The following is a 15,301-nucleotide window of genomic DNA, read 5'->3' as shown; positions in this document are numbered from 1 at the left end:
ATAAAGAAACAGCATAAGCAGTGTTGTCAGTAAATCCAAAGAATAGCACAAAATGTGTGTATTGCCAAAGTTTCCAGTACCATATTTGTTTTTTTTTTTTCTGTAACAAGCTGTTTTAGCTCCCTTGCACCTTTGAGCCTACATTCTTATGACTGGCTGCCCAATTTATTACATTTACTGGGACTATTTGTGCATACCCTTAACTCATTATTTGAAAGTTCAGTTTATTGTTGCATCTGTTATTGTAAAAGTAAATATCCATCAGAGAGGAGGCAGGGAACACCCTGGCTAGGTTCAAATGTAAATATGTGAAAGGAAATAAGGAAAGCCCCACATACAGCACAGTATCTGGAAATAAAAACTGAAGGGATGTCACTAATGTGTTGTTTATATTTTTTTATTACAATAGAAATATAGATTAAAAACAGTCTTATCTTTTATTCATTAATTTTTCTTTTTCATACGTCCTTCAAAACTGTGAGTCTTCCTCACTGTCCCTCCTGAAAGCCTTTGTTGATTCCTTCCTTCCTTGCCCTCTGACGCTGGAGTCTGCACCATCCTGGCACTTTTCTGTAGAGTATCGCCGTCGTGGTGTAGTACCAGGAGGAGCGTCCAGAGGTGGGATCAGAGGAGGACTGGCCGCTGCACGCTGGGGCTGGCAGCGATTGGACGAAGTGAGTGGAAGCAGCGCTGTGATTGACAGGTTGGAAATGGACAGCGTGTACGTGCTGCGGGTGAGAGGCTGCAACAAGGCGGGCTACGGAGAGTACAGTGAGGAGGTGTACCTGCACACCCCGCCTGCACCAGGTGAGGGAACACACAGAGCTTCTTAGTTGTCCTTATTAACAACTGAACAGGACGACTTTGTCACAGTGTAAACACACCCAAACAACATAGCTGTTTGAGGAAAAAAAAACAAACCAGAAACATGTCAAACTAGTTTGACGTGAGGTTGTTTACATGCATGTCACAGATTATCGTGGGAAAGCAACCACACCTTGAAACTGGACTACAACCAGTTTTCTACCATATATATTTTTGGGAGTCAATGTTTTATTTATGAGATCTTATCTGCCGACTCAACATTTACCCCAATTAATAATCATGACTATGACACCAAGCAATTGCATCCCAGTTTAAAGTGCAGTGACTTTCAGGCATTGCTTCAAAAAGGTTCAGATGGTTTCCTGCATAAAGTCTTTTAAATTTTCTGCACAAGCAGCCTCTGTAAGCACTGTGACTTTGTCAGAATTATCACCTTATGATTGTATCTCTCTTTCACCAAGCTAACTGATAATAAACATGTTGTGTATAAACACTGTTGTGTAAAAGTATTCGCCCCATCTGTCTTAGTTTTCTTCATATGTCACACTTACATGTTTGAGATCATCAAACTAATTTTAGTATTAGACGAAGATAATGCAAATACAAAAAGCATGTTTTTGTATGATGATTTAAAGTTCTTAAATGATGATTGAAGCTGACTCCGGGGTGAACAAAGGCCAAAATAACAAACAAAACCAGCTTAATCAGTCAAGGAGGTGCTACCTAAACCCTACGTGATGAAAAGAACAAACAAAAGACAAATGCTACGCCTAACTCCCTAACTGAATAAACAGGAGGGAACAATACAGAAAACAACAAGGCAGCTCACCCTTTCTGCTTCAGTGACTATTTACAAGGTGCTATTTACAAGTGAAGGCTAATTTACACACTATATACAAACTCAATAGGTCAAGAGAATCACAAATATCACAGAGTTTGGAGGCCAGGGTCAGGTCTGCTGCTGGTGTCAATTGCTGCCCCGGGACAACTGCTGGTGAGGGATTTTGAAAGCGACCACATGATCAGGGGACCAATCAGCAGCTGTCAGCTTATCCAGTCAGGGACCTGCAAAGACTTAAAGACACAGAAAAAGAAACAGCCACCAAAACACATTATGGCCAGGGCCATAACACCCCCTAAACCTAGTCATTGGTTGTGATGGCAGCAAGAACTGCAATCCAGCTTTTGCAATACCTGCCAGTGAGTGATTCTCCCAGTCAGTCTGGCTCTGAAGGACCTTTGTGGCCGCCCAACTGACTTTTTCGCCGCTGCCCTCTGTGAAATCTTTGGCGATGACATACTTCCATCTCCTCCAGAACTTGACAGAGCTCACCGTACATTAGCCCCAAAGCCGAAACCGGGCGACCGACCACGATCAGTGATTCTACGCTTCCACAGGTTTCAGACCAAAGAGCTCATTATCAGGGAGACGCGTCGGAGGGGTGTTCTAAACTACCGGACCAGCCGATTCGCATCGTGGAGGATTACTGCCCCAAAATCTTAAACCAGAGGGCCGACTACAGAGAGGTGATGGCAGAGCTTTACAATCGAGGCCTGAGGCCCTCATTGGCATACCCTGCCCTTCTCCGTATCACCTTAGCCGGAGGAGAGAGAAGGTGGCTACGTTCCGTTGAAGAGGCCCGGCGATACATCGACAACCACCCTACTGTGCAGCCCACACAGTAACTGAGACAGACTGACTTTCGGATCAACACAGCACCCTTACTCAGACGACAAACCCCTTTTTTTTCCTCCTCCCTTTTGTTTTTTAAGCACCCTACAACCTTTTCAAAGGGCCTGGACTCACCGTCAGCGCCTGAGATACGGTCAGGTGACGTAGCGTTTTAATTCCATACCCTCCTGTTCCATCTTAACTCAGAGGTAGAAGCGTTTATATATTTATATTTATATTTATATTTATTTTTATTTAATTTATTCACTTGCGTTGCCTTAACTAGTGATGTGCGATACCACTGATTTCCTTTCCGATCCGATACCAAGTAATATTCAGGGTGGTATCGACGATACTGATCCAATACCGATACTTTGTACAAAAACTTATTTTATTTATTGTATCTCAAATTATAGTGTCATAATGATTACAGGACATCAGATTTCTTGTTCTTATCACTTAATAATGCAGAGTTCATCATATAGACATAAAAAAAACTGAAGTTGTGCACTATTTGAACACCTTGCCTGCCTGCATCACTAAAGGACTCCGTGAGAGACGTCTGTCTCGCCCTAGCAGCACCTGTCCCTCTCCTCCTCTTCAGTTCGCCTCAACATACGCTCATCATATTCTGTGATATGATTTACTCTGAGGTGTTTGACAAGGTTAGTGATGTTGCCACAACCATACATGCCAACCCTCCCGATTTTTCCAGGAGAATCCCAAATTTCAGTGCCCCTCCCGAAAATCTCCCGGAGCCACCATTCTCCCGAATTTCTCCCGATTGTCCACCCGGACAACAAAATTGAAAAACAGCCAATTCCAGTCTCTAACAATGGCGGCAGATACTTAATTTTAATATTACTCTCATTTCTCTTTCTGGGTCGCAAAAAAACTTAACATATTTTCAGGTGAGAATGTAGCTGTGTAAACTTCAAATATCTGAGCCAACCCGACACATCGTTTTCAAACCCCCGCGGTCTTTCGCTACTCGGGTTTAACATATATAAGTCACTTTGATAACTTAAAAATGTTATTGTTTGGCTTTTTCAGTGTTTTATTTGTTCGTGAGTAAATCGGTTTGGCTGAGATTAAAGTTATTAGATTAGATTAAATTAAATTTAACTTTATTAATCCATCGGGTGGGTTCCTCCGGGTTTTCACACAGCTGAATAAACGTCAAACAGAAAACTGATTAAACATAAGTGTGAGACGGTCGAGAGTTTACGTCAGCGCCCGGTTATATTTTAGATAGCAAGGAGCAGACGGCAGAGTTTCACTCCACCGAGGGAGCTCGCTTTCTTTAGACCGCGAAGGCCGGGTCCTCAGGTGGAAGCAGCCTCTGAATTTGGACACCCCCGCTGTTTCCGGGCTGGCCAATAATAATGGTGACATTTAATGTATTTTATCCGATAAATAAACACTGTAAAATGTATTTATCACTCCCACCCCCCACCCCAACAGCCCTTTTGAATGTCTCCCTAATTCTGAGGTCTCAAGGTTGGCAAGTATGGCCACAACACCTCACTTTTTTGCCACATGTATCGCAAACCATGTCTCAGCTGTTTGTGGAGGTAAAATACGTCCGCACATGACTCCAATTATACGCTCAGCCATTGTTGTGAGTGCGCACGCCAGCGGCTGTGAGACATTTATACAGCCGTATTTCGCACATAACTATGAAAGGCGGAAGAGGAAGTAGTTCCTTTGAATGTAGACAATCCGAATGATATAGTTTCTTTCCACTGTGTTCCTGTTAATGATAAACTATAAATTTACCCTAAATTACTAAAATATCGATATTTTAATGTGAGAATCGATTCTAGAACATAAATGATTGGTATCGGAGGAATCGATATTTCAGGATCGATCCGCACATCACTACTCATAATACAAGTCAGAGCTTGTTAGTTTTTACTTCCAATAGTGTTAACCAGTGTTGGGTAAGTTACTTTAAATTAGTAACTTAGTTACAGTACTAGTTACTTCTATCAAAAGTAACTCAGTTACTTCAAGTTACTCGTTACTTTCAAAGTAACTAGTTACTAGGGAAAGTAACTTTGGTTTTACTCAGAATTCTCTTGTTAATGTGTTGCTTCCATAACTTTACCAGTCTTCTAGCTTGCTTACTTGCCACAAATGCACTGTGCCACCTACCAATAGAAAAAAAAAAAATAATGTGCATATTTCCACGAGAGAAATCCCACGCCTGGACTGTCATTGACCACTGCCATGATTCTAGCCTACGTCACAGCGTCATGTGCGCTTTTTACATCCAACACAAAAACTGCAGTCGTGGTGCTTTCGATTGTACTCAGAACTCGGAAATTCTGCCTTCCGAGTAGGAAGATGTAGGTAACACCAGACTGCAGATGAACTGCATACAGGGCTGGACTGGGACAAAAAATCGGCCCGGGCATTTTGACTAGAGACTGGCCTGCCATTATAGGAAAAATCATAAAGCCTTTGAATGAAAACAAACGCTGCTGTGACAGTGATGTACACTGTTTTGATGGTATATATGTATCAATCTATCAATCGCTTGTTGTAAGATTCAGATAATTATTTTTTAAAAGCTAGACATTTTAAATGAGAATAAGAAAGAAAAGTATTTCCTTGTGCTCCCCTCTCCCTGTTAATGCCCTACCTGGCCCCCTGGCAACACTTTGCTAGACCCGCCCCTGCACAGTTACCAGCTGTCAGCTACTTAAAAAAGGATCCTGGTGTTATTTGTCTCTCAGAAACAGTTCATAACTTCCCTTCAACTCATTCATGCCACCTAAAAGGTAAACCTGTTTCTCCATCACATGCTCAGCTCTGATGATTCAGTAAGAACATTTCCTGGTTTCATCTTCATGTTTCCCTCTCACCAGATAACCAAACCGATATCATGACCAGCAGCTTTTACGGCTGTGGCTCCAGCAAACATCAGCTGATACTAGAAATTAATATTAAATAAATTCTAACAACGTGCTGCTGTTGTTTAACGGGACATCGGCTGGTTTCTTTCGATAAACAAACAAGAGAGAAAAGCCGATCAGCTGATCATTGATCAGTTTTCATGATTGAAGTAGAAACAGGAGAGGGAGGGTGAGAGGATGAGAGGAGAAGAGGCAGCTGTGCAGCAAACACAGAATAACTCCAGCTTTGTGTCTTTTTCATTGTAGCTGAAGTCCGGGACAAACTGCGTTCCTTTTCACATCAATACGAAACTCGTGATATTTTCTCTGAATACGGGACATTCTGTTTTTTACGGGACGGTTGGCAACTCTAATAATTAACCTTATGAACAAAATAAAGTTCAACATCACTAACATCATAGCACCCACCCAGCTGTATGTCATGCTAGCTAGTACACAGTATGAAAAAGTCAGAATAACGAAAATAAACTCCACCTAAACTTGGTTCATATCTGACCCAGATAGACTGCAGGTCATAACTTCTTACCTGAAGTTCGGACCAGCGGCCGCCTCGGGTCTCTCTTCCTTCTGCGTCCCCTTTCTGTCATCCACCTGCTGGCCTCCACCACTTGCTAATGTTACTGAATCTGTGGAAGCTCCGCAATAGCCACCACACGAAGTAACGAGTAATGACCCTATCTAAATCCCAGTAACGACTAACGTGTTCCTGATTTTGGCATAATAACTAGTTACCGTGATCGTTACCACAATAATAACGTGGTTACTGTAACGCGTTACTTAATAACGCGTTAGTCCCAACACTGGTGTTAACATACTACACAGGTCATGAACAAGATTTTTTTTTTCTTTCATTCAAAGCAGTTAATTAAAAGTAGTCTAACATAAATGTAAATGCTGTAATTTGATTATTTTAATAAACCATGTAACTTGGATGGATTCTATGCTGGCATGACCACAGTGCACACGTCTGCTGTTGCTCACAGTTGTCTAAGGGACCGCTCAGGGAGTTTGTGTGTTGCTCAGACACATGAAAAATTAGAGGGAACATTGCTTGTGAGGTTATCTCAAACAAACTCCGTCAGTCTTGATGCTGTTGAACAACAAAATGTTTAAAAATGTCACGAGTTTACCTGGTGATATTCTCATGCGCGACGCGATCGCGAAAACGGCAAACAATTAACACCACACCGATGTTGTTCACAGGACAGCAAGAGTAAACGATCGGGAGAATCTAGTCGTCGTTATCATCCCCCTCGCACGTTTTATTCCTCCGATTTCAGTGTTTTTACTTCACAACTAAAGCGAGCAGTTTACTTTGTGTGCACTAACATGGACTCGAATCAACCAGCGCCACCTCTGGCCAAGTGCCATAGCCTACAGCCAGATGTAGAAATCTTTTGTTTTAAATCTAAGTTAGGAAGATTCATGTTTTAAAACAAGCACTTTTTGTGAGAAATGCAAGAAGTACATCTGCAGTAAGCACACAGTTACATTCTGTCCATCATGTGGACAAAACTGAAAATGTTGAACATTGGAAAACTGAGAATATCGGGCAAGTTCAAAAGAAATGTGTTTGTAAGAACGAAAAACCTTTACCAAATTGTTCCTAAAAATAGTTGTGGAACGTCAAACTGTATGTCTGTGTTCTACATATTTATCTAATGGAAATTAAAGTTGCTATTGTTTTAGTGCAGTTTTTTGACAACTCTGATTCTTTTGCGGGTCATTTTGACCCGTACTGTGTAAATCCACTCAATGTCATTTTTTTTCTTCAACATAATACACGGGTTAATTTCCTAAACTTGCATATGGTCTTCAATTTGTAGCAAATACACTATCACATAGCAGCTGGAGCAGTCTCAAATGAGGTCAGTCCACTACTGCCACCTGTGGCTAAATGCCACAGCCTACTACTAGATTAACTACTTCCTTTGGGGATAGTCCTCTGACTGAATTTTCTTTGTGACTGTGCGACCTGGTATTACTGAACAGATTTATCACATGTTGATAGCTGTGGATTAGCTATTGGATTTTTTTTTAATCTTGTTTTTTTTTTTAGGATTATTGGGTTTTTGTCCTCTGTGTTATGGTGACTGTGGTGTACCTGTTTTTTAAGGGTGTTTTTTTGTTTGTGGTGTTTGTTTATTTGAGTGTGCAAGTGGAATTCAGCAGGGGGGAATGTAACAGTGTTTATGTGGTGTTATTCCACTTGCCACAAATGTCAGTGTAATGGGGAAACAGCGCCCCCCCCTCTCGGTGTGGCTGGTTAGGTGAGGCTGGCTGCAGTAATCGCTGCCAGTCTGCCGTAGCCATACGAGAGGCGAGTTGTATTGTTCCGCACACGATATAGCTAAGTAGTACAGACACACAAAACATGTTTGATTAGCTGATGGGCACCGAGTGTAATAAGTGCTTAGTGGACACATGTCCAACACCAGTTTTATGTACTTTTCATTTGTTTATTATTGTGTAAAACTGTATGCTAAAGCGGAATGCTAATGGGATGTTCTGCCGTAGTGTGCTGTGCGGAGTGGTGTGTGGCGAGCCTGTGCACTGATAATACACCATTCTTTCCATTCAGGTACATCACTTGTTGTTGCTGTTATTGTATTGTATATTAGAAATCGTAATATTGCTGCAGTAATCGCTGCCAGTCTGCCGTAGCCATACGAGAGTGTGCTGTGCGGAGTGGTGTGTGGCGAGCCTGTGCACTGATAATACACCGTTGTTTCCATTCAGGAAATAAAGTGGCAACGATCGATCAGAGACTCCTTGTCTTTTTAAAAACACTACACAACGCAGAGTCGAGGAGTCTGTTTGGGCCGAACTGTTGCAGCGGGATGAAGCAGAAACCGGTTACACTAGTCTGTTTGGCGCCCTGGGCGAACACTCCCTCTGCCCCCCCCCCCCCACACACACACACACATACACACACACATACACATATAAAACATATTATGGATTGTACATTAACATAAAACTTGTTGGAACCATACTGAATTTCACCAGAGAAACACGCACATACATGAAGTGAGAGAGAGTATGCATAGTATGCAAACGGCTACCAAACAGCCATCATGTTTCAGGATACATGACCTGCCATTATCCAATGACACATCTGCTTACCTGTATCTTTTGCTCGTTTCTCCTCTTCTTTTCTCTTTTTTCTAAACTGAGGACCTGATGGCTTTGAACCCAGGATTCAAATCATGAATACATAATGGGCTTGGATTTACAACATTCTAAATGAAATGTGCTCTATTTGGAAGCAGCAGGTCTCCCTCCCCTTTCCACTGGTTGCGTGTAAGACATTAAATAATCAAAATATAAATTTTAAATTGTTATTGATCCCTTTACCTCGAGTCCTAAAGTGTATATTTATTTTCTTACTCTTCTTATATTTATTGTTTGTTTACTTGCACTGATGTAACTGGAACTTCGTCGTCTCTCTATATACTGGACTGTATGTAGCGGAGATGACAATAAAGTTTACTTTGACTTCAGCAGCGAGCAGGCGCACCGAGGAAAAACATTATAAGTCTGTATCATAATGTATGCTGCTTTCGTGTTTGTTGGTTTGTTTTAATTTTGCTTTATTTTGCGAGTTGGTTATTAGATGCCGCTCGAGCCAGCCAGAGAATCCCCCGCCGCCCCGCCCTCTCCTCCCTGTGCCGCAAGCAGCAGGCGCACCTCGCAAACGGAGGGCGCCCTTACTCCCAGCAAATGGGCGATAGAAAACCGATTGGTGCCTATGCCATCCCCAGTATGCGCTGGCATGACGTCGCGCAGCATGAGCCGAGCAATTTTTTATTTATTTTTTACCGATGCCAGTGATGCCGCCCCCCACCACGATGCCCGTGTCGCCCGTATCTAAAACCGCTACTGTGCGTACAGCAACCGTGTGTGAAAAGTGGTCAATAAAGACATGCTGAAAAGCGCGTTCATGCAAACATCGTCGGGTCTGCCATGGTATGTTTACAATGGGACTTCTGCTCCTGAACCTCTGCGCACAGCGTCTGCAGATCGGGGCTGTACGAAGTCACTTTCATCTTTACGCAGGACTGTAAGCTGTCATCTGTCAGGCGTGAGCGGTGTTTGTTTTTAACATAGTTCACAGTGGAGAATAGCTGCTGGCATAATGTGGATCCGAAGATCCATATTTGGCTTACCTGGGGTTGAAAGTCTCGATAAATGCACGGCGTTTCGGCGGGTATACCGGCTTCCGCCAGTGTGATGCTTATTTTGAGCGATGAAAAAATAATAGAATATAGTTTTATTTTTATATTTCAATATCACAATAATCTTCCAATTTAGAACTACAAGTTAAAAAAGAACTACCATAAATAAAATACACTTCAGCTAAATACTTCTAATTTATTTTCCCAAACCACGCAGAGCCGCACTATAAGGACTAAAGAGCCGCATGCGGCTCCGGAGCCGCAGGTTGCCGACCCCTGGGCTAGGTGGTATATAATGATGTGCTACGTGATCGCTAGCGACACAGCTATGTTAGCATAACATAAACAGTGAAGCTGGAGGATGAAGCTAACACTTTTCCACTCGATAAAAGTTAACAAGAAGCTTCCTGATGGTTAGAGACAAATGCAATCGCATGGCAGGATGCTGTAAACTGACCAAACTTCAGTCAGGAGAACAACTGAGATAATCCATCCACAATAGAAGGTTAGTCATTAATATACTGCAACAACATAGGAACAGAGCAGCTGTGATAGAATACATCATTAATGAATCAATGGTACAGAAGTGGAGGAAGCAAAAAGAATGAGTTGAATAAAGTTTGATTTATCTGACTGCTTTGTTTCGCTTAATGTGCCTTATAATCCCGTGCACCTTATGGTCCGAGAAATACGTATTTGACTTTTTTATTTGGCACACTGCAGTTTAATGTTGCAAAGCACCTCTTTTTAACTTCAGTGGATATTATACATGGTTATGCTCAGGATATGTCAGCCCATTTCTACTGGAAATGCCTTTTGGTTAAACCTTCAGCAAGGAATTTGCATTTGCACTGTTAAATTTTTATATAGCTTTAATGCACATAAAAAAACAGCTTCTTGTTTAAGTGAAAATAAATGGATGGTGTTTTTTTTGCGCTAGTAAAGTTGTGGAGTTGTATTTTGTCTCGCATCAATTATATCGTCAGTTATATCTTTATTGCAAATTTTCAAATATATATCATGATAAATATTTTTGGCCGTATCGCCCTGCTCTATCATCCAGTAAGTTAGCAGCTGGGGCTTCTGGAAAATTGGAGAGGTGGGATTGCAAAAAATGTCTGAGTTGTAAATATCTAAAAAAGTGAGTTTTGGGAAGACTGTATTTTTCTGACAGTGAGCCAATGATGCTAGTTTATTATGTATAAAGAGATCTTTAAAGTAAATAATACCTGCTCTAAACCAGACCTGGAATAAGTTGTTCAAAGTTGGGGGGAGGAATAGGTGGTTTGAAAGGATGGGGCTTTGAAGTGAAAAATTATTAAGATTGAAATGTTTCCTGAACTGCGCCCACACCCTGAGGGAGTGCCGAATTATCGGATTAGATGTAAAGTTGTCAATGGATAAAGGAAGAGAGGAACCCAGAAAGGAGGCAAGAGAAATACCCTGAGTTGAGTCTGATTCCATTGCCAGCCAGCTGGTGTGGCCCACACCTTCCCCAGACTGTAGCCAGTAGGTCAGGGACCGAATATTGGCAGCCAAATAGTAAAAGCTGAAGTTGGGGAGTGCCAGACCCACTTCAATCTTAGGTTTCTGTAAATGCACCTTAGCTACTCGAGATTGTTTACCCTTCCAAATGTAAGAGGAGATTATAGAGTCTAGAGTTGTAAAGAAAGACTTGGGGATGAAGACTGGTAAAGATTGAAATAAGTATAAGAATTTAGGAAGGATATTCATTTTAATTGAATTAAGTCGTCCGACCAGAGTTGTGTTCAGGGGTGACCACTGTTGAAGGCTTTGTCTGACATTCTTCAATAGTGTAAAAAGTTGGCTTTGAGAAGTTGCTTATACTTTACACCCAGGTAGGTGAACTGCTCTTTAACCACTTTAAAGGGGAAACCCGACAAATCTATTGGGAATGCTTCTTCATTTAATAGACAAAGTTAGCTCTTGGACAGATTTAATTTATAACCAGAGACTTGACTGAAACGCGCGAGTAGAGACAATATAGACGGTAGGGAAGTATTTGGGTTTGAAATAAAAAGCAATAAATCGTCAGCATAGAGAGAGACATGTGCTGTGTCCGAATTCAGGGGAAGGATGCTCATAAGGACACTACCTACCTACGTCACAAGGTAGTGTCCTTAGACAGACGGGTAGTCAGGAAGTGAGCGGCTGTGGACAGCCCCCTTTTTTTCTCCATAGAAACTTTATTTGGACAATTTTAATTCTCGCGGAGCTAGAAAAACCTTATCGTCGTCGCCCGCACGTTTTGTACCTTAGGCTCATCAGAGACAATCATATCCAGGTAAAATAATTTCCTTTAATCTACACGCATTTAGGAATTACAGCTACACGAATAATTGAATTATTGCCAGCGTTGTGCCAAAAAAGTGTTCGCCTGCCAAGACTGATTTCCAATGTTTCTGTGTGTAATATGTGTAATATCTTTATGTATGTTAGTAAATAGACTTCGGTGAACATGGTTTACAAAGGGGTTTTATATATACAATAATTACCTGTTGTTCAAGTATCTTTATAACTCTGGTTATAATGTAGGTACAATTGATATATTTGTTGCGCTGTCTGCTGTCCTCTTGGCCAGATTACTCTTAAAAAATTAATTTCTAATGTTAACAAGATTTTTTTTTAACTGGATAAATAAAGCATATATAAAAGTCACTGCCAAAAACTGATTGCAGCTTCTACCTTGTTACAGGAATGTTGCTGGTGGCTCAAAGTGACTTGATATCATTAATGAGGGAAACATTTGACATATGTTTCACGTATTATAGACCAGCAAGTTATTCACAGCAGGCAGGTTAAATACGAGCAATCAGTTTAGGGCAAAAACCGGAAATCAGTTTTGGCAGACGATCATTTTTTGACACAACATCGGTCATTCTTACACATGTACTGTATCATATAAAATATATAAACTAAATATCTTTGAAATGCATAGAATCTAATCTAATCTTTTGTTGTTGTTGTTTTACATAGCACTTTATTAAACTGTTGTCTGCTACAGAGTTACAAGTATTATACTAATAATAAAGCATCCACCATCTCCTGTTTGCATATTTCTGAAAACATCTTAGTGGTGTGGCAGCCATTGATTGAGCCAGCCCTGCAAACCCTGTGGATGGATGATGCAGTGGACAGTGAGAGGAAGCATCCTAAAGCTCTTTGCAGACCACCCTGTGTGATTCTCCACTCGCAGACCAGAAAAGACAAACCTCAGTTGCAGCACCCCATCCACGTCTGATCTTGCTCGGGCAGATTCAGCAACACTGCCAGAGACTTCCTGTAATCTATTACAGTTGTTCAAGAAACGGTCCAGGAACAGGTCACTCAGGTTAATCCTGTGTGAACAACTGAAAATATTGTTTTTTCACCTTTACATACTGTGTATTTGAAATATTCTTGTTTAATTGTTATTGTTATTTACTTTATTGCTATCAAATAAATATCCAAGTAATATTGTTCAAAGTTAGCGTTATGTTCATACATGTTAAAAATGCCTGTAAATCAAATTGAGTTCAGTGACAATTACTGTTTGTTTGAATCAATTTATTAATAACATAAAACCTTTAAACCAATGCAACACATATAACAATGTAACAAATATATTCAAATAAAAAAATTTCTCAATACATAACTCATTTGGGAACTAATCTTTCTAGAAGTGAAAACAGTCTGTCCATCCTCTCCCTGCTCTCCTCTCCTCAGCCCCTCTTTGCTGCCTCATGTCCTCTCTGATGAGGTCTAGCAGCTCATCATCTCTTTTCCTCTTTCTCCCTGTCGAAAGTGGCTGACTCGCTTCGTCATCGCTGTCGTTTTGGTCACCCACTGCTGTGCTTGGCCCTGGATTGTCCTCAGGGAGAGAGGACATTAGGACAGGAGGCTTAATGGAAGGCATCTGTCCTATCACCTCATCCATGAGGGCAAACCAGGGCCAAGTAGCAGCAGTGGGCTTCCCACTGACCCCCTCTCCTGAGCCTGGATACTTGCAAACCTAAAGGCAGAGGAAATCAAAAATGACAGCAGGCAAATAAAAACACTACAACAACTCTTAGTAATTGCACATTTATTAACTTGTGTTCATAAGAATTATCTTCTTGATAACACACATACGTACTTTGTATTCTTTAAACTTATCTCATGTCTTCTGGCCTGCAAGGGGGTGACTTTCCCCTGCAGGCCCATCTTCCCCAGAATTGTCCTGATCACACACAACAAATAAGAGAAGAAAGGAAACCATGGCAACTATGTTAATCACTAAACCCAAAAGTTTTCACAGCAGAACACCAGAGGAATACCGTCTGGACATCACAGGTTCTGTACAGCAGCGGTCCGTGAGTCGTTTGGTACCAGGCCACGAGAGTGGAGGCTCCGCGGTGAAAATATGGTTTTCAGGGTTTTTAATTGTTAACTCGATTTCCCTGGGTCTTTTCCCTTGTTGTAGTTGTGCGTCTTATTTTGAAAGAAATATTTACACGTTACCATAGCGACAAGAGAGCATTAAGCGGCAGAGAGGAGGATGTTACTCTCAATTTGGCACATTTTCAGGAGGACGCTGCTAATAAAGTTACACAATTACACAGTACATTCACGATGCCACAGTTTTTGTCTTGGTCGGATCATTTTATGTGGTTGTATTTATCCGCGATACCTTAAAGGCCGCTCCGTGTCTGACATAAACTGATCTGTGGCGCAAAAAGGTTGGGGACCGCTGCTGTACAGCATGGTGGTTAATAGAACCGTACTCATATGAATATGATGTGTACATTGATTTATTCTTGCACCTCCACGCCCCAGCAGCCCAAATTCTTCACCCCAGTGAAGAGGTGATCGTTTTCTCCTTGTTTTAATACATTAAGCCGTTTGGTCTTTGTTCCCCACAACATATCACCAATTCGAAAAAATCAAAATTAGCTGTATGTAAGCGGCAATACATGAAAAACCGCGGGACCCACCATACAAGCTGGTTTACAGTTATTTAAATTAAAAAAACAACATGTCTATGCAGATGCCCAAAGCTTAACAACTCAACCGCTATAACAATTTAACTTTTGTACAACCAGATTTTCATATACTTACATTTGAAAGTGTTTTCCTCTCCTGCTTCGACAACCATCGTTATCAGAAACAAAGCTCCTCTGTGACCCGCAATGAATCCTGGGATATAGTAGGACGCGAGGGATACATCGGACCCATCCTTAAAATTTGGGGAAAAGTAGGACGCATTTGTCACCACATTTTGAGTACTCTTTGAATTCGGACAGCCTTCGTGGTGTCGCCGTGACGTCATTGCCTCCAAATATGGCATTGAAGCATCCTTCCTCTGAATTCGGACACAACTAACCCTCAAATTCGCGGAAAACAAGGACGCATTTGTCACCACATTTTGAGTGCTCTTTGAATTCGGACAGCCCTCGTCGCGTCGCTGTGACGTCATTGCATCCAAATATGGCATTTTAAGCATCCTTCCCCTGAATTCGGACACAGCTATGAAGTGGCTTTTGAGGGGCCTGGAAAGTTTAAAAGCTCTTGAAATTTGGGCCACACCTCCAATGTGATGACGGCTTTCTTGTTATGTGATCATTTTCATGGAATATTGGAAAATGGCTCCACAGTGCCCCCTACAAAATTTCAAAACATCAGCCCCTGCTCTGTGTTTCATCTATGAGTCTGAAACCTGGTAAGCT

At 41.4% G+C, this 15,301-nt stretch overlaps 1 long non-coding RNA gene across 1 annotated transcript; it reads right to left on the bottom strand.

The window, feature by feature from the left end:
* Positions 1-13,162: 13,162 nt before the first annotated feature.
* LOC146363051 (uncharacterized) lies at positions 13,163-15,087 on the bottom strand. Its single transcript, XR_014799238.1, has 3 exons — positions 14,694-15,087; positions 13,732-13,815; positions 13,163-13,608 (listed from the first exon to the last, which is right to left on the bottom strand). It is a non-coding gene; the product is annotated as an uncharacterized LOC146363051 (long non-coding RNA).
* Between the last annotated feature and the right edge of the window lie 214 nt (positions 15,088-15,301).

The sequence above is a fragment of the Perissodus microlepis genome, chromosome 22, assembly GCF_051167445.1.
Source record: "Perissodus microlepis isolate ML-2025 ecotype Zambia chromosome 22, ASM5116744v1, whole genome shotgun sequence".
In the NCBI taxonomy this organism is placed as follows: Eukaryota; Metazoa; Chordata; class Actinopteri; order Cichliformes; family Cichlidae; genus Perissodus; species Perissodus microlepis.
This window is presented reverse-complemented; position numbering and strand designations above follow the sequence as displayed.